This window comes from Gasterosteus aculeatus, chromosome 20, assembly GCF_964276395.1.
Source record: "Gasterosteus aculeatus chromosome 20, fGasAcu3.hap1.1, whole genome shotgun sequence".
NCBI classification, from domain to species: Eukaryota; Metazoa; Chordata; class Actinopteri; order Perciformes; family Gasterosteidae; genus Gasterosteus; species Gasterosteus aculeatus.
Window position 1 is genome coordinate 21,341,124 of NC_135707.1, and position 25,019 is coordinate 21,366,142.

A 25,019-nucleotide genomic window follows, 5' to 3' on the forward strand; every position below is an offset into this window, starting at 1 on the left:
CTTCTGAGTCTCACCAGAGGAATCTATGAAGGTGTATGTGGCAGGTTCGTCCTATGGGGGGGTCTCGGAATGATGAGAATGCAGTAGTCTGTTTCATTATGCACACTTTATAAAATGTTTCTCAAAAACAACAGACGACCGGCTCCAGCCTCCTCGCTGTCGCCGGTTCTCTTCTACTTGAGGCAGAACACACACACACACATGATTAGTTTCACCTGAGGCCAATTATGCCTCCTTCTGGCACCGTTCCCCCAGCCACTTCCTTCTCCGTCCCCTCTGCAGCCTAGCCAAACAATGCCCGCCACCACATACCCCCACCGTCCGACAAGGCTGGGGAGCCATCTGGCCGAAACTACTCCCCCCCCCCCCCCCCCCCCCCCCTTTCAGGAGCGGGAGAGGAAATCAGCCACAGGCATCTGCGCCCCAGGCCTATGGATCACCTTGAAATTAAAAGCCTGTAGAGCCAGATACCACCGAGTGATCCGGGTGTTGGCATCTTTCATGCGGTGGAGCCATTGGAGCGTGGTCCGAACAGAGGGTGAAAGGGCGTCCCAGGAGGTAGTAGCGTAGGAAGTCGACTGCCCACCGGATGGCCAGGCACTCCTTCTCCTTGAAATTAAAAGCCTGTAGAGCCAGATACCACCGAGTGATCCGGGTGTTGGCATCTTTCATGCGGTGGAGCCATTGGAGCGGGGCGTGGTCCGAACAGAGGGTGAAAGGGCGTCCCAGGAGGTAGTAGCGTAGGGAGTCGACTGCCCACCGGATGGCCAGGCACTCCTTCTCCACTGTGCTGTACCTGGCCTCCCTCTCAGACAGCTTCTGGCTGATGTACACCACAGGGCGGTCCACCCCCCCCACCTCCTGGGACAAAACGGCCCCCAGCCCTCTGTTCGACGCGTCGGTCTGCAGAATAAAGGGGAGAGAGAAGTTAGGGGTATGACGAAGTGGCTCCCCACTCATGAGTGATTTTACTTGTTTGAATAAAATCACTCATGATTGGTTGGCGGATCTGTCGCTATTGGTCACCCACCTCATTGTATTCATATATATATTTATATATTCATATTATGCTGTATATTCATTTCATTGTTATCCTATGTAGACTACTACACTATTATTAGGATACCATCCAGGACATCAATGAATTTATAGAGAAAATGAACATTTGCCAGGAACATGTTTATGCAAAGAAAGCGCTTTATTAACAACACACAAACAACAACTATATCCAAAGTGAGGATCTGCCCACACTTGGGCAGGCGCCTAGTGTGTGTTGCTCGGTATTTCTGAGTCGCCTCTAACCGGGACTGACTACGCAATGGCGGCGACCGTACAATCCACCCCGAGACCCCGCCAACAACGCCATCCTCTTCGTCCGACATGAGCTCTACGGTGGCGGATTTCCAGAGTTCCACCTCGTCATCAGCCAGCACACTTTGTCTCGATTCCAGCAGCTGTAAAAACAACAATGAATCAGTACTGTGCGATGCGTACGGACACAACACATCGATCAATGCACCTGAAAAAAGTCAGCAAATAAACTCTTACCCTCTTTCTTCTCGCTTGACTCCGCGCTGAATCCTTCGCAGCTTCCGCCCGCAATGAGTGTTCCGGCTGAACCTGAAGCTCCTGCGTACCGTCTCAAAATACGTCTCACAGGCGGCTGGAAAACAATTAAATGAGTGTGGTATGAATACAAAAAAATCAAACGCAAGTCACAGTAACATTTAACAAGGAAGGAGAAACAGTGTCACTTACACACAATGACGTCGTCTAAATCTGGACTTTTCCCAGAGCAAATACAAGGTCACCGCCTCATTATGAGGCGAGATTAGTCTGTGAAAACCAAATTTACAGTTATGATCAGTATCCATCCTATGGTATCTATATGTATATATTTCCTTATACCGCAGAATTAAAGCATCTTCTTTAAATCTGACCCTTGCTCCGGTTCGTAGCGCCTGTAATTCGTCTCGGAGTTGTGGAGACGGCGCACCACTTCCTGTAAACGACACGGCAAAGAAAATACACTTTAATAAAGCTGTTTCTGCTCATTAAGGCTACTAGGCTACTCTTAGCTTAGCTTGAGGCTACACTACTTTTAGCTTAGCTTGCAGTCATCGAACGTATTCTTACCGCTATCTTGGGATCGTGCGCCCGTCTCCTCTTCTTTGAGTCGGTTCCTCTCCTCCATGGACAGAAACCCGCAGAGTCCCGAACGCTCCAGTGGAGCGAACCGCTCGTTGATATCGGCGGTTTGTTGTTGGAGTTGACGAGACGATCCACTGAGAACTTTCAGCAGCTTCTTCACGTCTGTCTGCGGACTGGCCGAAAGTTGGTGACCGCGGAGAGGAGTTGAAGGCCAGTTGAACGCGAGACGTCGTCCAGCCATTATTCACAAAGCAGCAAAAACCAAACAAAGGAACTGGAGATACAGTTCTTCTGAATATAGTAACACACTGTTTGTATGCTCGTCTTGCAAGTACTGCTGTATCAGTCATGCCTATGACCTCACACGTGATTGGACGAGGAGTCTAAGGGTCCTCCAATCACATACGAGGTTATTGTTATACGGAAGGACCAGTATTTTAGGAAGACAAATGGTTGGGACTTTGAAACAGCTGATATGCTTTATGTAAAGCAGTGTTTTGGTGTCAGCAGAACGACTTTCCCTAGAAAACTGTACAGTGGTGCCTCTTTCTCCATTCCACCAGACACTCTTGAGTCTGACAGACATGCAATGTTGACAATGTATCATCACATGTACCCTTGTGTCACTGAGGTTGAATGTTTTGCCATGACATGTAAACGGGTAACATATATGAATGTAACTTACTCAATCGATAGATGCAGAGCATAAAGGTCAGCATATGTTCATGCTAAGTGGTGTGGAAACACTAACAGTTTTGAGGAACCCGTCCTTGACCCTCTAGCAGAACTGCGACCGGCCATTATAAAGCAGTTTATAGTTGTTAATGTTGTGTCAAAGGGTACGGCATTTAAACATGTTCTTGCACAAGTTTCCTGGTTTCATCTCCACCCGGACAGACATTTTTATGGAAAGCCAATAGAAGTTTGGGGCTTGCAGGGAACAGACACGTCATACCCAGCATCATTTCTGCCAGTTGAGCGCATTGCTAGAAGATGTGTGGTTAATACATCCTCTGTGCATTTAAGTAAGACCAAAGAAAAGGTCACTGTAGTCCTGCCACTATGCACTGTAGTTGAGCTCTAGGAGACTGTGATCTCTGCAGACCCCACATGCTGATTCAAATGTTGTTTGCATGGAATGCTCATTTTACCGTGATTAAATCTTTTTTTTAAATGAAATGAAAATAAAATGAAATTATTTTGTGTATCTTTTTTACATAACATTTGCCATTGCTAATGTTGTATACGGTAATCTAGCATATTTGAATTAAATAAATCAATTCAAGCTAAAAAGTAAGAGTGTATAATTAGGCTACTGAGCCTGATCTATTTGTACCAGAGATTTTCTTACCTTTTAAAAAAATGTCACCTGGACTAAAACTCCCTCTGCGACCCTGATTTGCATTTGTATAGCTCACAGCATTTTCATTTACATGTCAAAGCCTCCCCTAGAATTAGGAGGAGGGGGGTCATGGGGGGACAACTGCCAAGGGAGGCCCACAACAATTTCTGACAATTTACGGCAGTTTTCGTCGTTGCCCGCAAATTGCCGTGAACAGCCGCAAACCTGAAATTCCACGACAATTTACAGTGCCGCATACTGCCGAAAATCCCACTTTTCATGCAGTGTCCTCTGTCATACAGCCGTTCCTGGGCCCGGAGCAAATTCTCCTGTGACATCCTACCCAGTGTGTGGAGCTTTGCTCGCAGGTCCAGGACTTACTGGATCTCGTTCTTACCGGGGCTCGGACTTCAGAGTCTTATTCATACGTTTCACCAGGCCATCGGTCTGCGGGTGGTACACGCTAGTCCAAATGGACTTAAACCAAGTAACCCGTAAAGCTCTCTCAGTGTACGCAACATGAACGTGGTTCCCTGGTCAGTCAGAATCACTTTCAGGATTCCGACCCGGGAGATGACCTGAAACAGAGCCTGCGCGACGCTCTCAGCAGAGATATTGCGCAATGGCACTGCTTCCGGATATCGCGTTGCATAATCCATACACAAAGCGATATCCGCGTTTGCCCCGGTGAAATGGCCCGATGAGGTCCATTCCGATTCGTTCGAACAGGACCTCCACCGACGGTAGATGCCGGGTGGTTCACTAATTGACACTCCGGACAGCCTGGCCAATAAAATTGGGTCATTATCCGGTCTAGTGTTTTCCCGTACCCCATATGCCCCGCCATCGGGTTGTAGTGAACCGCCTGGAAAATCAGGGTGTTTTCCTGCCCTGCCAGAGTCACTCTATACAGTCTGTCCCTAATCAATGAAAAGTGTGGATATGACTGCGCTGCGTCAGGGCGCACCAACTGACCATCAATCCTAATCACTTCGTAAGCTGAGCGTAGAGTATCGTCCCGAGTTTGCTCGAGTGGAAAATCTTCCATGGAGTGAAACCCGGGAACCGGTGGAGTCTCCACGGGAGGCTCCGCTGGTTCCCCCTCCCCGTCTGCAGCTTCGGACGACCTCGCGTCACCTCTGAGCACAGTGCACATACCACATGACCCTGTCGGTCGTGAACGCACCCCTGCGGACAGCTCCATTAGCTTATTGAACCCCGGCCAATCTGTTCCCCAAATTATGGGGTGCGTCAGGCCGGAGCTAACCGCAACCTTCACACTATGCTTTTTTCCCCTATGCCTAAATTCCACGGACACTATGGGATACTCGTGAACGTCCCCGGGCCGAACCAGGCTCTGGTGTATGATTAGACTGCGTACAGCCCGAATCCACCATCGCCTGGCATATACCCACCCCCTGGACTCTTACTGGAACGCGGTACGTCGCTCCAGGGCAGGGGGATGGAACGCCGGTAACCCGAATCACCTGCCCCACCTCCATCAACGGGCACTCTCTCCGGAGGTGTCCGGGCTGCCCGTACCTCCAACATTCCTGCCCCGGCGCTTGAGAAGCTCTCTGTGGGTTGGGAAGGGCGCCGGTGGGTAGCGGGCCGGGGTGAAAGGTGTCCGTCGTGGGGCCGGCACGGGTCGCTCCACCGGCTACTGCTGCCCCCCTCCCCATTGCGCTGGTCGGATACATTTTTTTGGTAGTGATAGGGCTCTGGTTGAGTCATTGCTGCACCTTTTTTTTAAAAGAGCTATTTCTAAAGAAGGGTATGCTGATACGGTAAATTTCCTTGTTAACATTCTCTTTGAGTACACATTGATCAGTAACTTAGGGTGGGCCATTAAATAATTGCTTTTATTTACCCAAGACAAGAAATGCCACTTTCTGTGTAATGCGTTCAAAACTAAGTCTTAACAAATTCAAATCTCACACATTAGATATGTAGTGTCTATTAACTCGTGTAGCTGCCATAAATGTTTATTGAAGGCAAATGGCTATAGTGTTTACACATGATTAGTGGTCGAACCCTCATTAATCTTGATGGAGAGGTGTGGGTGTACGTGTGTATTGTGTACACAAATTACTAGTCATATTTATATTAAATGTAGCTGCTAACACGCTTATCATTTTTGGATGGGGGCACTGCCATGGCTAGATTACCAGTACGTTACTTCAGCAGTAGCTCACTGCTTCTTCCTGAGTACATTTTATTATTGTATTGTATTATTAACAAAATTACAGTCACAATCTTTCCCTGACACATCTTGTTTATTATACAGTCTTTCTCAAAGGGAGGTTACTAAACCAGTCTTCTGGTCACTGAGTAGTTCTACTCATTTCATAATTTCGTTCAAAACGTCAAAGGGGCATTTATGGTTTGTATGGTTGGATGCTTGTGATTTTTGCTCTGGTTTTGGTAAGGTTTGTCTGAGAGAAATGATACCGTCTGCTTGGTCTTCAGTGTGCCGTTTCCTTTGTTACGATGGTGCTTCGGCCACCGTCGTGGCCACATTTTCTGGACTAGTTTGCATGTCACATTTTATAACTATAGAGCAATTTACAGGATTTTCAAACGGATTGGTGCATATTGTAGCCAAGACTCCAATGTGAAGCATTCATATATTCAGTCGTGATGAGTACACAATATTCCTGTTCGAAGTTGGTTCATCGCGGTTCTGTATGCATAAGATATTTGAGTGTAACAGGTTGGTGGCTCATGAAGATGCTTGAGATTCATAGGATAAATTCAGTAAACATTTAAATTCGATAGCTCAGTTTTATTTATCTTGTTTAGAGCAAAAACACCAAAAGCAAAATGCTTTATTGTCATTGGAAAAACACGTCACACTTTAAATTAAATTAAAGCTTTTCATCCATTGGTGATTCCCAACACACCATTGCCTCAGATGTCTGTGTGCTGCAGAGAACAGTATTGTATTGATTGTGGATTCCCTCCCCTAATCTGCAATCAAACCCATGGTGTGTGTGATTGCAAGTGTGTGTGTGTGTGTGTGTGTGGAGATCAATGAAAACGAAACCTCCCCCAGGGACTTTGTAGAGGTCAAAACTGATGTGGGTGGTTGGTAGAAGAGACAGTCTTGCAGTTCCCCCAGAGGCTGTTTGTGTGTGTGTGTGTGTGTGTGTGTGTGTGTGTGTGTCCTATGATGGGATTCAGTCAGTCAGTGATGGGGTAGCTGTGTAGCCACTGAGCAGCTTCTCAGATGTTATTCCCTATGGCTGTGAAACTGCAGTTTGTTGCTGGGTGACGGTGATGCGAGTGTGAACATCCATTAGATCCAGTGTTTGGTGTGTATCTGCACTGTTGCTCCAGTGCAGGGTTCTATATACTCCCTCTCACATCCTTACCTCCAAATCCTCAGCTTTTAAGGCTACATAATCCTTTTTATGTGACAAAACGTGTCCAGCCGTTCTGGTCAGACTACAATCTAAGGCCACATTTTGATCTTGACACATAAAAGATTGCAAAAAATATTATACTGATGAGTGTTCTCTTCTTCAGGCTTTAGTATTAGTAAGGTTTACAATGTATATCCTCAATAGCACCTGTGAAAAGGTAGTGGGGTCGTTAAAGTCAAAATAGTTCATCTCCTAGGGACTATGCAGGCATTTAGCAAATGTTGTCTTTTTGGCATGAAGAATGCTCATCCAGGGTCAAATGTGTTAAAGGTTTGTTAAAATCCCAGTTACAACTTTCTTTTTACGTACAGATAAAAGATATTTTTGCTGAGCCTCCAGGCTATGTTGAAACATTCAGAGCGGACGCTGTAATTCTGCACTACCACTACCCTCAATTAAAGAAGTCTACAAAAGCCTGTAAGTCGTGCGTGTTGCTGAGAAGATTCACTCCACATAAGGAAAAAAAGGCCAGCCTTATAGAAGGTATAGTTTCTCATGAGAGCTGTGGGGCCGTTTTACACAGTAATGGGTATCAATGGGAGTAATAGCCCACATAATCCAAAAAGATTATTGTTTGTTTTGTCCGTGTTTACACAGGATAACAGTAATGTTGCACATATGGAGACTCAGGACATCCAGGCGTGCATTAGTCTTTAGAAGAATTGTTATTTCTTTGTTACCATGGTAATCGATGGGCATCAGCGCCAACTTACAGGCTCATTCACATTTATAGATGAGATCAAATATTGACAAGATGACAATATGTGATCAATTTCCCACTCAAGAGGGTGACCGTAAAGTGTAAAACATCCACTTTGTAAGGAGAATAAATGATATTACAGACAGTTCACTGAGCACATTGATTTCAGCCAATGAAAGAACCCTGTTGGATTTTTTTCACACCACCACCTTTTCATTAAGCACCCCCTCAAGAAAAAGCCCATATTTTCAACACATAATACTGCGGCCTTGGTTACCACTTTGGTTTCACACCCTCGGTTTTGATTGTGTGCACCAGAAAATATTTATTTCATCTTATTTGCTTGTAAATAAAGGGGGGGGGGGGGGGGGGGTGGACCCTCTGTGGATCACGGTTTTATCATGAAAATGGAATTAATCTCTCCGTGGAAGAACCTGAAAAATGTTTTCATTTGACTGTTGCAGAGGTCTCTGTTACTCTCTCTGTCTGTCCCTACTTCCCTTTTACACATATTCACAAACCGTCAGCCTTGGCTCGGGACGCTAATGGTGCACCACGAGCCATTGACCTCTTGGTGCCGTTGAAAGAGCAACCACTCACCGTGAACTGCTGAATAATACATCGAGAGTATGTGAAGTACAAAGCGCAGTATCTCTGCTCAGGAGACCGACTACGATGAATCACAGGTGTGTGACGGTTTGTTGCATCTTCAAAAGTCAAACCCCTCCGACTCTGTTTGCATTGCTCTAGTCCTTTGAATAGAAACACCCGGGACTGAAAATGCAAGCAGCTGAAAATTTGCAAGTGTTTACTGGTGAGTGGGTTGAATCAGGAGCAGTCAATGGGTCTGTGAAGGGGCTCAATGATGAAATGGCCACCGATCATAGAGCTGCAGTGGCAAACAATCTTTTGGCAGAAAATGTGAGGATGTGATTTGTGTTGGTGAAGAACAAAGACGAGAAGAGCACCTGTCTCCATCTTTTTCTTTGATTCATTCTTGTATTCTGAAGCACATAACTGGGGAAGGATGCTGATTTTTTGTCTCGCCTGTACGGGAACTAAGAACCTGGGATTGGTCGACAAAAATTTAGCAGAAAAAATAATCTCTAATGTAGTGGAAAGAGGAAAATGTTTTAATTTGACATCAATCGTTCTTTCATGTCAGTGTTATCACGAGACAAAGACAACCATTTGTGTTTAATAGGAATACCTTGGAAGTCATGTGAGTTCAAGGTCAGAATGTATTCGGCAAAGGTGTTTCCATATTCCATTTAGTGTTGTATGTAATATGGTAACAAAAAGCACCATCAATAGTTGGGAAAACAATTGAGGAAGTTTCATTGATGGCAACTGTTTTCACAACTTTTTCAATCCCATTCTTCAAAAATAAAATAAAATTCAGACTGCTTTTTAGCCCATAAACAAAATGTATTGATATTGCCCCTAAAATTAGCACTTACGGTAGACCAATATATTTGAAGTTGATTCACACATTATTTATTAAATGTTCACACAACATTTTGAATGCACTTATTGTTTCCGTGAAAGTGTCGGCTACATCTAATTAATGCAGTTGAAAGTGTCTCTAAATCCCCTCCAAATTCTCTTTTTGTGTTTTGCTGTGCTGAGTTAAAACATAAAAACTACCCGATGTCTTTAAACAGAATATTTCCATTGGGGTTTAGCATAGTTGATAGATAATAACTAAAGCATTTTCAGTTTCCTATTATTTATATTTCAGGTGATGATTTTCATTGTCTTGGAGAACGACTATTTTTTGTATTTTAATACATAGATTTAATTTCTCAATATTCCATGCAACAAAATAAGAATCTGTTGTTGAAATCTTCCCACTGTGGGATTTCCACTGACAGAAAGCAGGTTCTTTCAATCTAAAATTCCTCCTCCCTCTTAGTTGTGTATTTTTTTTATGCAAGCAATGAATCATTGATATCTTGAAGTGCAAGGCAAGTAATGCTTTGTAAATTACAGGAAGGAGTTTATAATTAATATATACATTTTTAGAGAGTTATGACTTGTAAATAAGCCAGCGTGTTCACCGTAGGAACTTTATTTTGTATGGTTGCTTTGAACAGCCATTTTTATTATGTAAAAGGTTTCAACATACCAACAACCCCTGGTATTACAAAATGAGTCAGCTTGTGTGCACAATTTCTCAATTAATTGGATATCTTATTTTCTAAGCGGTTGGAACGGGTTAGTTCGTATTGTAGCCGAGAATGTAATGTTCCAAACTGTGTGAAGCATTCTTGTGTTTGTTCCATGATCCTTTTTCTGGCTCGTTTTTTACCAAATTTGGTGATGAACTGATTGGAGTTTGGTGGTTAAAGGTCTAAAATGTTTGGCCATAGATTAATAATTCACAGGCCACACTAATAGAAATTATATTTTCAACAGACATTGACGTGAACTGCAACATGGCAGCAGACGTTTACAGCCATGAGAGGGTCAGTTAGTACATGTACAAGGTTTTTTCTGTATGAAGCCAATATTTCTAACATCATTAAAACACTGGAGTCTAAAATGAAATCCACATTTTGAGTGTTTGTCTTTGTGGCTTATGTGTCCCACTGTACACACTTTTATTTGTGTATGAGTACATTCATTTAGTTTTTCATTTCATTCATTTAGTGTTTTTTTTGCAGTTTCTTTAAGCCGCAATTGCATTTTGAAATGATTGAATGTGTTGTCTTAATGTCCTCTTAATTAACATGTTTTTATTGAATTTCAGCCTTATAGTTGATGTGACATACGTACTTTTTCTTTAGTTGCAGCGTGTTAAGCTCTCTCACTAACATATAAATAGGTGTAAACAAAGAGCTTTGGGGGCAGACAGGAGGAAAAATCTGCTTCACTGTGTGTTTTACTTGGTATTTGTGGGGTGCAGATCAAATTTACAAAGGATTATTTGCTGCAGACTGCAGTAAAAATGTCTGATACCATCTGACTTTTAGCGCAAAGTCAATTTGTCTCAGGCATTGTAGAAAAGCTTACAGGGCTGTAATTAAAAGTTTTATCAAGGCTGTCACAGCACATTATGTTTCGGGCTGAACTGAGATCCAGTGGGTTGACTCCATCAGTAGAGGGGTGCAGGTCTGCGATTGATTTGCTTCAGTTTGTTGCCCTGTTTACTGAAATCCAACACAAGACTTCCCCACTATTCACTACAACCTTGACTGTGATTTACAAACACCACTAAACAGTGAGGTTATTAAAAAAAGTCTTAGTTCAAAGGCCTCAAGATTATACAAACTGAATTCACAATCTCATTTTTGTCCACAACAAAAATCGCTTGTCAATCAACATTTGAGGTTTAATTGGTATTTACTCACTGTGCCAATGTACTGGAAATGTGGTGGGATGAAGGTGCCATAGAAAACACCTAAACACATTTGTATTGGTTGTATTCAGGGTCTGAGCCGAATGAAAGTCGGGCAAAATCAGATTATTTTTCGACTGTTTATAAGTGACTTCAATTGTACTTTTGAGGCCTTTGCCATTTTCAAATACGTAATTTGACATGCGGATCAATTTTTTTTGGAATTTTGGGGTCGTGCATTTCTGTTTAAAGAAATGGCTCTCTAGCGCTCCCTAGCACTTATACTTGTTCGCATTACTGACTTACAGTAGGCAAGAAAACCGTGAACTAGATTTTCCGTGGGATTTTGTTAAAAACACATTTTTTTCAAACTCCTCCCAAACAAAAAGTCTGCCACTCTGCACTGTCCCAGACTTCCAAGCATGTCATCCAAGACAGCCCCCCAAGACCCATTGCTTTCAGCACCTGAAATGATTCCCTGTTTCCCCCGTCTGAGGTGCCGATGGTCTTCCAGAAACACTTTGGTCCTTCTCATAGTTACACTGAACTTCTCCCACACTCGCTGCTTTGCCTCCTTCACGGCAGTCCGTCGGTACACTGCAACTACCTCCGGAGTCCCACCAAATATCATAACCCCCAGGAGGCCTCCTTCTTCAGTCGGACGGCTTCCCTGACCACCGCTGTCCACCACGCGGTTCCCCCCCTTTGAGGCCACAACCCACTGCAGCAGCTTCAACAATGGAAGTATTGATCATACACCACTCTGGTTCAATGCCCCCTACCTCCACAGAAAGGTGTGAGAGGAAAATCTTTTGGAGGGGGGCCCCTTCCAGACCTACTCAGTTCAGGCTTGGGTTTACTGGGTCTGTCCTGAGTCTTCCCCCATCCTCTGACCCAGCTCACCACCAGATGGTGATCATTTGACACCTCTGCCCCTCTCTCTACCCAAGTGTCCAAAACATTCAGCCTCAGATCAGACTATACGATTACAAAATCGATGATCACAGCCCTTGGGTTCATAGGGACACACAAACCTTTCCACCTTGATAAGGTGATGGTTTCCCGGAGAGGGGATTTAAAACCTGTCCCACTCTGAGGCTGTTTTGGCCTCTGCTCTGAGGCTGGCACACCATGATAAAAAGTTTAATAACTACTTTGTCCATACAAACAATTATTGTCAGGATATAGGGGAACCACTGTGAGCGTTCTGTTGTGTAAAAATGTTTATATGTGACTGGTGAAAAATAAAATCGCCTAAAACAAAATCACTAATAGCCCTCTAAGTCCTATAAAACAAGAAGATAACAGAGTAAAAGCACAGATAAGTAAAAGCCCAGTGTGCGGACAGTACACCTTGTGATGTCATGGCCAGGGGTGGTCATCAATGGGAGGTACATCCCCTCCCAGTGGTTGCAGCAGGGACTACAACCCATCATGACTTCTGGGAGGAAAACGCCAATTGCCATAGTCAGCAGGGCAGCCGGACCCAAAGCTGCTGCCCAGCTGGAAAAGATGAGGCGGATTACCCTGAGGGGAGCTGGCACGTGGGAGAAAAAGAGTGGGAGAAGACGAGGAGGGTGACGTCATGTTACGGAGGATTAAACCAGAGATTTATGGGGATTTTTTGTTGTGACGTTCTTTTTGTTGGAATTAAGTTTACCCTTTGATAATGCAAATCAGGGGTCTTCAACTAAAATGTAGAGGTCCAGTTAGAGAACAATTCTATAAGCAAAGGTCTGGAAGTTCATAGTGTGACTACTTAGTGTGATTAAATAGAGGAATATGGTTGTATCAACATTTGCATGTAATCAATACACGACTAACAAATTAAATGAATTCAATATGATTCTAAAACTATTTTGACAATATCTAATGTCACGTAAGAACTGACTGCAAATATAAATCATGTTCTCGCAATTAACTAAATAAAATTAGGGCTGCATTTAAAAAAATAATATAAATAAAATGTCAAAATTATTGTATGTGCTTATAAAATACAATAACTGGAAGATAAGCTTGAATTTCCCCTTTTCTTCTTCACGTTTGGACTTGACAGTCTCAGCAAATTATAAATAATAAATCTAAACACATTTTAGCTCATTGCGCCTTAGATGGCAGTTGGAAGTATGAACAGAAACGAGTCTGTCCATTATGGATTAAATGCTCTACTTTCTTTGTCCACTTTCTCTCTTTTTAGAGAGCGCCATTTGTTCCCCTTTCTCTAGCTTTCTCCGTCTCACTCGTCTTTTTCTCAAATCGCTATCTTTCTTTTCTTCCTACCATCTTTTTATTTGTAATTACCTCCATCTCTCTCATCTGTCCGCAGCATAGAGACGACAGCGTCCTGCCTGGAATGCAAGGACTCGATTGGTCGCGTAGTATCACATGGGAAGGTTTAACTTGAATGTAATTGGTCGGTGCTTCAAGTCACTACCGTAAAGACGACCTAAGCTGCGCCGCTCGAAAAGTGCGCAGTCACGTTTAGATCACAACCGTCTTTAGTTAGCTGTTGGTCCCAATGCGGACCGCAATCCGCCAGTTAGTGACCTCCGACGTAGATGAACACAGGACTTTAAGTTGGAAATCGTTGTCGTCTTTATTTTTTGCACCGACGCCTCAACTCATGAGACGTAACAACACGTAGTTTCACGTTGATAGTCAGGATTACTACTCAGGTCAACGCCTGGTTTGTCTGAGAGAAGTGATGCTTCTATCAGCGTAGTCTCGGCTAGCGATTAGCGGTGTCGTTTTCTTTGTTAGCTTCATGCTTCGCTGAGAGAAATTTTACAAATGCACTTCCATTTGCACCTTTTCTGCACCAATTAGAATATCATATTTTATAAATTGGAGTTGTGTTTGGAGTATTTGCAAACGGATTAGAGCATATTGTGGACTCTGTTTCGACGGTGTGAAGCGTTACCATATTTGCTTGTGATGCGTCTTAGGGCTGGGCGATATATCCCGGTATATTTTGGTTGGATATTGATATACGGTATATATCCCGATATTTTCTCCACATTAAAGGGAAGAAAACCTGAACGCAAATGTCAAAGCCAAATATGACATGTCATTAGTCGTTTACTTGAAACCAGTAATTTCAGTAAGGAGTTCAAATAAATAAAAATGAATAAATAATAAATTAAACAATAAACAAATGCTCAGCCGTTCAAATAATAATATGTAAACATAAAGTGTATAACAGGTGTATCCTTTTTAGAAACAAAGCTCCATAAGGTGCACATATAAATAAAAAAAATATCTTATCGCTGGTCAATGGGAAATGGGTTGTCACATCAGCGAGGCTCTGCCTGACTTCAGTATACATGTTTGGGAGTGGGAAGCTCAAATCTCGGGTCCATCGTTTTCAGGAGCATCTTGAATCCGACTTGTTCAACAGTTGCAACAGGGACCATGTCTTTAGCAATGTGATAGGACACCGCTTTCGCCATCGTGCACCACTTGTCACTTTTCTTTTCATAAGGCACACTGCGGGAAAATGAGGTTTGCAGCGAGCTTCGTTTCGGGGCTGGAGCTTGTCCGGGTCGTTTCTGGCATGCGGCTTCTGTAGCGCGCAGTTTCACACACTCTTCGTATTGCAGTTTGTGCCGTTGTTTTAGGTGGTGAAAAAGATTTGAAGTGCTTCCACCCCTGGCTGTAACCTGTTTATGGCCCTCCCTACATATAGTTATTTTGTTTCTCATCAGATACTTTAAATCACTGCTTTTTTTTTAACGAACCAATTCCTCCTCCTCCTCCTCCTCCGCACGCTGCGCAGACGTTGTTGCTTCCTCCATGTTTGTTGACGTGTGTCTCTGCCCCTCCCCCCTCTGCGCGGGAAAGAGGATGGGCGAGGCGAGGGCGAGCAGCAGTGCAGAGAGCTCCGGGTCGGCAGCTTGCTTGCAGAGCGCAAATTGAAATATATCGATGTATGCGAAATTGTCTAATTCCATATCACATTAAAAAAATATATCGATATATTCGTTTAAACCGATATATCGGCCAGCCCTAATGCGTCCACGATATTCCTGTTTGAAGTTGCTTCTGCTCGTTGCCACAAACTACGCGTTCACTTATTCACAGTAACAGATGAACTTGGACTGAGACTAAAAGACCAGCCTTTGTCTGGGTTTCTGCCAAATGACAGAGCACTCTGTCTTGAGGGTTGATATATACATATATTCTACATTTACAGAATTATTATGAAATACATTGGAGAAAAAAACAATATATAACAATAATATATACTGTATTATATATATATATATATATATACATATATTCTACATTTACAGAATTATTATGAAATACATTGGAGAAAAAAACAATATATAACAATAATATATACTGTATTATATATATATATATATATATATTCTACATTTACAGAATTATTATGAAATACATTGGAGAAAAAAACAATATATAACAATAATATATACTGTATTTTATATATATATATATATATGCCCCATTTTATCCTTCGCACAAATGGCTCCAATCCATCAGGTTTAGTGTACAGAAGCAACATTTATTTTGATATGTATTTCAAATTCTTGTTGCAGTGGTCAGTGTCAGTCAATAGAATTCCAGAGAGACGCCGTTGTGTAACAGACAAATGTTGTTAGTTGTTTTCAAGTAAAGAACATGTTGTCTTTGTATTCCACTCGTTTAGATACACACACCGACCCTCCATCTGAAAGGTTCAGATCACAAACCAGTCCATCTGCTCAGATCAACAAAAGGTTGTGACCTTCAAATTGATATTTTATTGACTTTCATGCCACTCTCCTCAAATAATCACTGTGCCTTCTACACCATCAAGGTAGATCAGCAACGTATCAAACCAGTACTACAGCTAGTGTTTGACTTAATTTCCTGGGCTGCTTTAGAGTCTAATTACAATGTGATAAGCGGCGCAAACTGCAAATGTAATTGCTGCCTTTTTCATTTTCAAAATGCCATGCAAAAACCTAATCGGACTGATATGATCTAGTTTTTATGAAACTACTTTCCTGCTTCCCTTTCTGAACTCTACCTCAGGTCTATTCCCCGAGGCATCCGCTTGTGACAGGCTCCGAAGTAAAGTCTGGTCAGTCTATGTGGAAACATCTCTGTGGGACTCGGAGGAAAGATAAAATCCCAGCCGTGGCTGCACAAGGCCGAGGGATCAGTCCGCTGCGCCGTATCAATACACCATCCATCTTTTTGTCGGCTGACCAATTCTCCAATTGCTTTAGGATGTTTGTAACATTGAGCTTGAAAGAGTCACAATGCTGACTGCATTTTATAAACCAGACAGCAGGAAGAAAATGCTCTCTGCAAACCAGCCTTTTTAAGATTAACCTCCACAAACTAAACTGCATTCTTGATTACACTTAGTGGAAACGTATTTTCTCCTAGACAATTTAAAGAATGTTCCAAACAAAACATCTTCATTATCTTTCGGCGCAGATAACGGTCCCCTGGGTGAACGTCCTGTTGGATTGTTTGCATATAGTGATTAAAAACATATTTGTGGGACCTTAAAAACAAATGTAATCAGGGAGAAATGATGTAGACCTTGAAAGATAATTGACGTACGGGATGATGAGTATTGTGCAGTAACATAATTATAATAAGTCTACCTCCATATCTGAGAGATACACAGCCCAGGTGTTTACTGATCCAACCTGCCTGCCTTCACAAAGAGTTCTGGTACCAAAGCAAATGTTGGACGAGGAGTAATTGGTCAAGAACAATAGGCAGTATGTTGATTTGAGTGTTGGAGGACGCCTACGAGCTGGGAGGTGGAGGATGGTAAAGCATTTGAGCTCTGAAGCTCGGTTGTTTCCACAAGGCATGGTAGCGTTGCAGTGCACCTGGGAAAGCCACCGAGCACAAGTTCATTTCAAATGCTGTGAGCTGGGTTGGTCTGGATAGCTCAGACCAACCCAGCTCACAGCAAAACGTGTAACAGCCACGTTGTGGACCAACGTGGTAGTATCACGCTTTCTCCCCAAAATCGTGATACTACATTTTATTTGGCCCATTCATTTACATCACCTTGCAACTACGTCACCAGAAACTAGTAAGCGGAAGGTCTTCTTCTACGTTGTCTGATAGAAGATTATTAAAATATAACGCATACTTCTCGCTAGAAATGCCATCAAAATGCATGCAAATGCTGACGCTTTCTTAAAATATTGTGTTTTTCACAGATAATAGACCGACAGTCCGGCATTTTCTCTTTTTTGAGCTGAGGGAAAGTTGATACCCACGTGACCTAGTTGCAAATCAAATGTTGTATTTTCACGCTGCCTTTTCCCGCAACATCAGTGTTGTTTTAACATCTGACATAATTGATTGGAATGTTTGTTTCAGTCAACTCATGTCTGTAATCTGCCAGTAAACATTAAAGAAATAGAAATATGATGAATGGTCGAAACTACAACATATTTTTACATATATTTGTTATTTTCTATTCGATGATGATACATATCAAGATGACTACAGCAGAAGTAATAGCAGATTGTCTATCTATGGTGACTTTTTTCTATCTTGTAGTGTATTTATCTACAGGTTAAGCAGCTCTGGCCTGCCCTCCTTTGTCCCTCAGTGGAACACATTTCAGGTCTTAATTGCGGCACTAAAATTCAAATTGAATTATCTGGGGTGAAATACGGCTGTAAATAGGCCTGTGATTTTCCTTGAGGGAATGACACGGTGCTCGGTTTCCATGGTGCTGATGTCATTTTAATCACAGCTGCCTGCTCACAGAGCTGCCCATTACAAGCACGAAGATGTTTTTCTTTTGGATTGTCCAGACATCAGCGGGAACAGAGCAGTTTGCTTCTATTGTTCCCGTGTGTATGGCTGCATGTGGGCGGGTGAGCTGAGGACTTCTGTGCTTGGTCAGACCAGGATCACAGGATCATTGTGATGGTTTTGCATGCCTTTCCCCATTTACCACACTGTCATACATTTTCTCAGTGAGACTAACTTTTTAAACGACTTTCTGTGGGAGTAATAACATGTAATTCATTTGTGGAATGATGTAAGAACCATGTCTGCAGAGGCAGATGTTGCGCCCAGTGTAGGGTCCCATCCAGGCATTCCAATGCTCCTTGCACTTTGAATTTCAAAGTATTGTATCAGCTTAACAAAGTTCTGCACTCTCTTGATATCACTGTGGGTTTATACATGTTGATGATTTGCCATTACTACAGCAATCCGCTAATGTGAGCTCGGTCACACACTAGGATGCACATGGTGTGAAAAGGTTGCTGATGACTAAATGAAACAATATGAATGAATCTGGCAAAAAAAGAAATCTTTGGCAACATACACTAATTAGCTTCCACTTTCCAAGTAGAGTACAAACTCATTTGCACAATATCATCCCATATTCTAAATAAAATGGAATGGGATATTAAACTGCTGAAATGTATAATAATTGATAGCTAACACAAGATAAAAACGGGAAGATACCATGCATGTCAATATAATGTCTCATAGAAAAGCCATTCTCACTCCTAACTTGCTGATGTTAGGAGTGGGCTTTCTTTAACATCCACAAAAGATGCATAGCGCAACGTCCAATGTAAAGACATTCTTTGATCCAACGCAGCTGACATATTATAAGGACTGAGAAAGTCAGCTTAGGAGTTGGATGCTACAAAGAATAGTATATAATTCTAAAGAACTTTTGTGTGGAAAACCATGTCAAGATTCACTTACTCAACCCACGCTGTTACATTAATAACGCTAGTTGTGTAGCAAACATTTACTTTATAAAATGAACATACTTAATGTATCCCATGTTTTACTCCTAAATACATAAAATTGTTTTGTTGCCTCAACTTTACTAATAAGTTTTGTTTCATGAACCTAACCAAGAAGTTGTGTTGCTTTAAAATTGTTGCAGAAGGAAACTTCAGAACTAAGTCAAACCACATCAGAAGTTGAATTCGAAAAAAGATATTATGCAAGTGGAAACTCAGTCCGTTAATAACTATAACCATGGTTTTTCGTACGAAAATGAAATTAAACAGAACTTTATTCATAAGCATGCAGTGTCATAACTACATTGTTTATAACAAACCAAACCGTTTAAAAATCTGTGGAAAATTGAGCAAGTTATGATTATTTAAATGACATACACAATGTTATGAGCGAGCTGTCCAGTCTACAGATGGGCCCCATGTGCGAACGTTCTATACTTCGCCATAAGACATCTAGCCTTAAAGGGAAACACACCGCCCGTCCGAGCGGAACAAAATAAGGGGATCGAATATTAATAAACTAGAATAGCGTGAGATCTGGAACTTGCGTTACAGCAACAGTGGTAATGCTACTAACCTGCTACTGCTACTAACCTAACTATCCTGTTGCCTAAAAAGATATATTTTGTAGAGACTTTTTAAGTGTGAAAAGTTTCCCGGGCATAGACAATGTTTGTGATGTCATCCTGGTGTTAAGTGCAGCACTGAATAGGACGGAAAAAAAGGCAGAGCAAAACACTTGTAGAAGTAGTGGGAACAGAACAGACACGTTATTTGGCCTATTCTTTGGGTGATTCACAGTCAAGTGAGTGACTGTCATCTTGGAAACCGTTAATTATGGACTAATTATATGTCTGTAACCCTTTTACCACCGGCTCGTGTATTAAAACCCACCTTATGCTTGAAGATGAAGCCTTAACTGTTATCAAACGTCTTATGGTAAAAGTCACATCTCAAATTGTAAATATCAGTCTAGGGTACTATATGATACTCACTTTTAAGTTGGAGACCATAGAGTAATACACTTGACCTGTAACTCTTGTATAACGCTTCAAGAATAAGACACAAATCAATAAAATCAACGCAGGATCTCAGTCTTAGAAAGTCTATTGGCAACTGCAGAAAACACATCCGAACCTTTCTCAATAGAGAAAGAAAGAATATAGAAAATAAAAATATAGAACTCCGGGGTATAGTTTTTTCCTTTTCGCAACTGTCTAAAAGTATATTTTGAGTGCACTCTTGGTCTATTGTCGTTGCCGAAATTTTGTTGGAGCTCATAATGGAAACCTCTTATTGTATCTCCGTTGTCAGGGTCTTTGGAATGCAGTACCCTGAAGGACCATGTGGGGTCCTGAGTGTTCCAGTTATTCCTGTCGCATGTGTGTTGTCGTGATTGTTTTCATTGTGTTCACCTGTGCCTCATTTGCTAGCCTTTAAAAGGCCACCTGAGTTTCTTTGTGTTTGCCGAGTCTGGGAAGTTGACACCTTGAGCTTAGCCACGTGAGTTTCTAAGAGGACCTAGATGCCTAGATTCTTTACCTTTGTTAATCCGTTTTTGGTTTTTGAGATATTTTGTTGCCTCTTTTGGACACCCTTAGTTACCTTGTTAATTGCCCAGACTTTGTTTTTAGTTGTCTGGAAGTATTTTTGAGTTGCTGTCAAACCTAATTGAATCCTCTGCTCTATTCAAGTAAAGAAACCTTTTTTGATTCCCTACCAACAACTCGTCTGTCTGTCTCTGCATCTGAGTCATCATCACTCGTAGCACAGTGGTAGGCAATCTGCCTGCTACGCGGCGACCCAGATTTGGATCCCGACGATCTTGATAGCAAGACTCGGCCATGGAACCAGACTTAGCAGAGACAAAGGCTTCCCCATCATTTCAGTACCCACGGACACCAGCATCGGCGGTGCTCGCCTAACCCTCCATGAGGCTGCCTTCACTCGCCAAGATCAAGTCCTGCAGGGCTTACAACAGACTTTGACCGCTCGATTGCCACCACCGGTCCCCTCTGGAGTCCCAGTACCAACACGTAATCCGCTTCCACCTTCAGCACCTTGGACCCCTGCAGAACCACGGCTACCTGCTCCCGAGAGGTATGACTAGGCAACCCAAGGGACTGCCCGGCCTTCGTAACCCAATGCTCTCTCACCTTTGAACTTCTAGCCTTCTTGTTTCATTCTGATCGTGCTCACATAGCCTACATCATAACTCTCCTGACCGGAAAGGCCCGGGCATGGGCAACAGCTGTTTGGGAACAGCAGGGCCATTCCTGTGATGACTTCAGCACCTTCACGGTTGATATGCGGCGGGTGTTTGACCATCCATTGGGAGGTAGCGATGCAGCTAATCGCCTTTTTCAGCTGCGTCAAGGCAACGCTAGTGTGGCTGAGTATGCTGTGCTCTTCCGCACCCTGGCAGCTGAGTGTAGGTGGAACGAGGAGGCCCTGATGGCAGCGTTCCGGAAGGGGCTTGCTAGCGGTATCAAAGATGAACTGGCAGCTAAGGATCATGTTGGGGATCTGAAGTCCCTGATTGACCAGACTATTCGTCTCGACAACCGTCTGCGAGAGAGCCGTCATGAACGAGAACCGTACAGCCGTTCCAGTTCTGGCGCTACCGCCTCAACCTTCAGTTCATCAAGATGTGGTTCTCGTGGCCGGGAATTAACATGGCTTTTGTTGCGGCCTGCGCTAATTAAGAGTTCCCATTCCCCCCATCCCCAAACGACCCTGGTCCCACATAACCATGAACTTTATTACAGGTCACTCCCAGGGAAACCCTGTTATTGTCGACCCCTTTTCCAAGGCGTGTCTGTTTCTCCCCATGCCCAAACTCCCTTCGGCTCTTGAGACTGCTGAGGCGTGTGAGTACGTCTTCAGGGTCTTCGGTCTTCTCCTTGATGTGGTCTCGGATCGTGGGCCCCAATTCACGGCTCAGTTTGGGAGAGCCTTCTGCAAGCTCATTGGGGCTACGGTGCCTCTCCTCTGGGCACCATCCAGAGTCCAATTGACAGACGGGTAGACTTAATCAGGACCTGGAGACCACCCTCCAATGCCTGGCCTCCTCTAATCCTTCGTCTTGGAGCAGGTATGTGACCTGGGCTGAATATGCCCATAACACTTTGTGCTCTTCTGCTACAGGACTCCATCCCTTCAGTGCCCGTTTGGGTTTCAGCCTCCTCTGTTCCCCGACCAAGAGGCAGAGGTTTGTGTTCCTTCAGCCCAGAGCTTTGTCAGACGGTGCAGGATTGTATTGCTCAAGGCCCGGTCTACCCTGCAGAGGTCTGTCTGTCAGTATCAACACCATGCCAACCGCCACCGCAGACCTGCACCCCCTCTACGTCTGGGACAGAGCGTCTATGAACGTGAGACCTTCCCCCAAGCTAGCTCAACGGTTTGTGGGGCCCTTCCTGTGCTGATGTGTGGGTTTCGGGACAGGATGTTGTATGTGTACAAACTGTAAAGCCCTTTGAGGCAAATTTGTGGGTTTCTGATTTTGGGCTATACGAAATAAAATGAATTGAATTATGGAATCCTCTGTTCTATTCAAGTAAAGAAACCTTTTTTTGATTCCCTACCAACAACTCGTGTCTCTGCATCTGAGTCATCATTACTCGTAGCACGTAGTGGTAGGCAATCTGCCTGCTACACGGAGACCCAGGTTTGGATCCTGACGGTCCTGATATCCGTGGGTAGGTAGAATCATCAGGGCCAGGCCGCAATTGATGAATCCCTCGCTTGTTGTGAGCAGCTGTGTCCCGACCACAGCAGCTGGCAGCGACACGTCCTCTGGCAACAGGGACCGCAGCGTTGGCCTAGCTACCAGAACCGAAATTGCCTTGTGCTCACCAAAACACAAACGGTGGCGTGGAGTCTTGACTCACACACACTCCGAGCACGTTAGGCAACTACCGTTCAGTCCATCCCTGAAAATACTCCACACCGATGGCACACGCAGTCCTGGAGTCTCTGCTCATCTCCACGTGTTGCTTCTTTTTCTTCTTCTGGGTCTCTCCCAGAAGTGTGAACACCCTCAGTAAATTTGAGCTACACCATGAACCATGATGGGCCGAAGCGCGTTCGTTCCTTTTCAAACTCCCCAACGATAGATGGCGCTAAGGAGCGCATCTGTAAACCAATTCGCTGCATAGACATCCTGTTTACCCCAAAGAGTCCCCAAGTTAGCAACAGAAGGTTTTCAAACAGACAACCACGGGAGAAACTCAGGAGCAAAGTCTAAGGTACGTTAATGACATGTGGTTCAATTAAGTACTCACTCTCTTTAAATCTGGAAAGAAATGATTAGTTGTGTTTGTGCGTGTGAGTTTTAGTGGTGAATGTAAACTCAGCTGTCACAACAAGCAGCAGGAGAGCACCGTGTTAACCTCTTGGTATACTGCACGCTCAAAACATCATAGCATCGTTTATTAAGGCTGCTCACATAGCATTTGTCATTTTTTGCTGAACATCAATGATTAAGTGCTCTTAAGAATACAATTGACCGTATAGGTGAGGTTTCAGTTAAGAATGAGTTGAATACCATTGTTACGTTTTGGGGGTGTTTGTGTTGGTTTGGGTCCTGTCTCTCCATGTACAGGAAATCTGCAGGCAAGATGGCTACCCTTCACCCAAGGTGTAGCCGATTGGATACGACCAACCTGGACTCCTCCCCTTCATTATTGGATGCAGCTGGTGCAGGTCTGTAAAGACCTGTCATTGTAGATCTTTGAGAGAAGGGGCTCTGCAGCTCTGATGGCAGAGCGCTTCTGGTGGCTCGCTGGTGTCCTCTCTCATGGTTCTGTGTTTATTTCCGTCGTTGGGGTTTGTGAGTATCTTGTTCAGAGAGAGAGAGAGTTTGGTTGTTAAAAGGTAGTCCCAGAGCGTGGGCTCTTTGGGTTAGTGTGTATGTTACGTTTGTTTTGTATACTGTTTGTTATTTGAGTTAAACATTTTTCTAACTGTGTTGCAGGGGGGGGGGAACGGGGATATTGTTAGGGAAGAGACCCATGGGTATACACCACCCGTAGCTGACTGCCTGTCTAGATACACTAGGCAAGACCTGGGCGGACCACTCCCTGTACTTTTGGTTAGCGGGCCTCATCCGTGCCCGAGTAAGAGTAAAGGGGGGGGGGGATTAGGTCAGTTAGGGAAGTGTTCACCCTTTTTGCTTGTTTCTTTGCTTTGGTCTCGCCCAGCCCCTTTTCCCCTGAACATTTGTTTGGTTTTTCCTTTTAAGGAGAGAATAAACCTCCTATTTTGTTTACACCGTTTGCCTGTGCCAGTAGTCGTCACTCACACCACGACCCCATACCTCTGGTCGCCGCGTTCATCAGGGCTCATGTTTGCGGGGGTTGCGCTCCCTTACACCTAGACTAAGGGAGACGTAACACCATTGTAATCAAAATGTCAATCAACCTAAATTGGTCAAATCTTAAACGCAGGTCTATTAATCAGGCTATATTGTGAAACATAGACAGTCATTGAGGCACAGCAATAGTTTTCTGGTTGAATGTTCAGCTCAAGTCTAGAAGGCCCCACAAGTCATGAGCAGATGAACATGAATCAGAATAAGTTCAGGCAAACCACCCAAAAATCCACTAGAATGCATGAAATAACATCTACTTAAACCAAAATGTCCTGGGGCCGACTTGGGGCCGACTTTATTCAACATCTACATGCTCCCACTAGGACAAATCATGCAAAAAAATAAAATTGACCATCATTGCTACGCTGATGACACCCAAATCTATGTAGCGCTATCACCAAACGAGCATCGCCCCATAGATCTTCTGTGCCAGTGCATTGAGCAAATCAAAGACTGGATGTGTCAAAATTTCCTACAACTAAATGAAGACAAAACTGAGATCATTGTATTTGGTGCTAAAAAAGAAAGGTTTAAAGTAACCCAACACCTTCACTCTCTGTCCCTTTGATGAAAACATCAAATAAAGCCAGAAATCTGGGGGTCATTATGGATTCAGATTTACACTTGGAGAGTCACATCAAATCAGTAACAAAATCGGCCTACTACCACCTCAAAAATGTAGCACGACTTAGAGGGCTCATGTCAGCTCAAGACTTAGAAACACTTGTACTGCCTTTATAACTAGTAGGCTAGACTATTGTAATGGTCTCCTTGCAGGTCTTCCAAAAAAAACTGTCAGGCAGCTCCAGCTTGTTCAGAACGCTGCTGCTAGAGTTCTAACAAAGACCAAAAAATGTGAGCACATTACACCAATTCTTAAATCCTTACATTGGCTCCCAGTATGTCAGAGAATTAATTTCAAAATCCTAC

The 25,019-nt window shown here is 43.4% G+C and overlaps 1 long non-coding RNA gene across 1 annotated transcript; it reads right to left on the reverse strand.

The window, feature by feature from the left end:
• Nucleotides 1–1,378: 1,378 nt before the first annotated feature.
• Nucleotides 1,379–1,830, reverse strand: LOC144389449 (uncharacterized). Its single transcript, XR_013453515.1, has 2 exons — nucleotides 1,549–1,830; nucleotides 1,379–1,454 (listed from the first exon to the last, which is right to left on the reverse strand). It is a non-coding gene; the product is annotated as an uncharacterized LOC144389449 (long non-coding RNA).
• Between the last annotated feature and the right edge of the window lie 23,189 nt (nucleotides 1,831–25,019).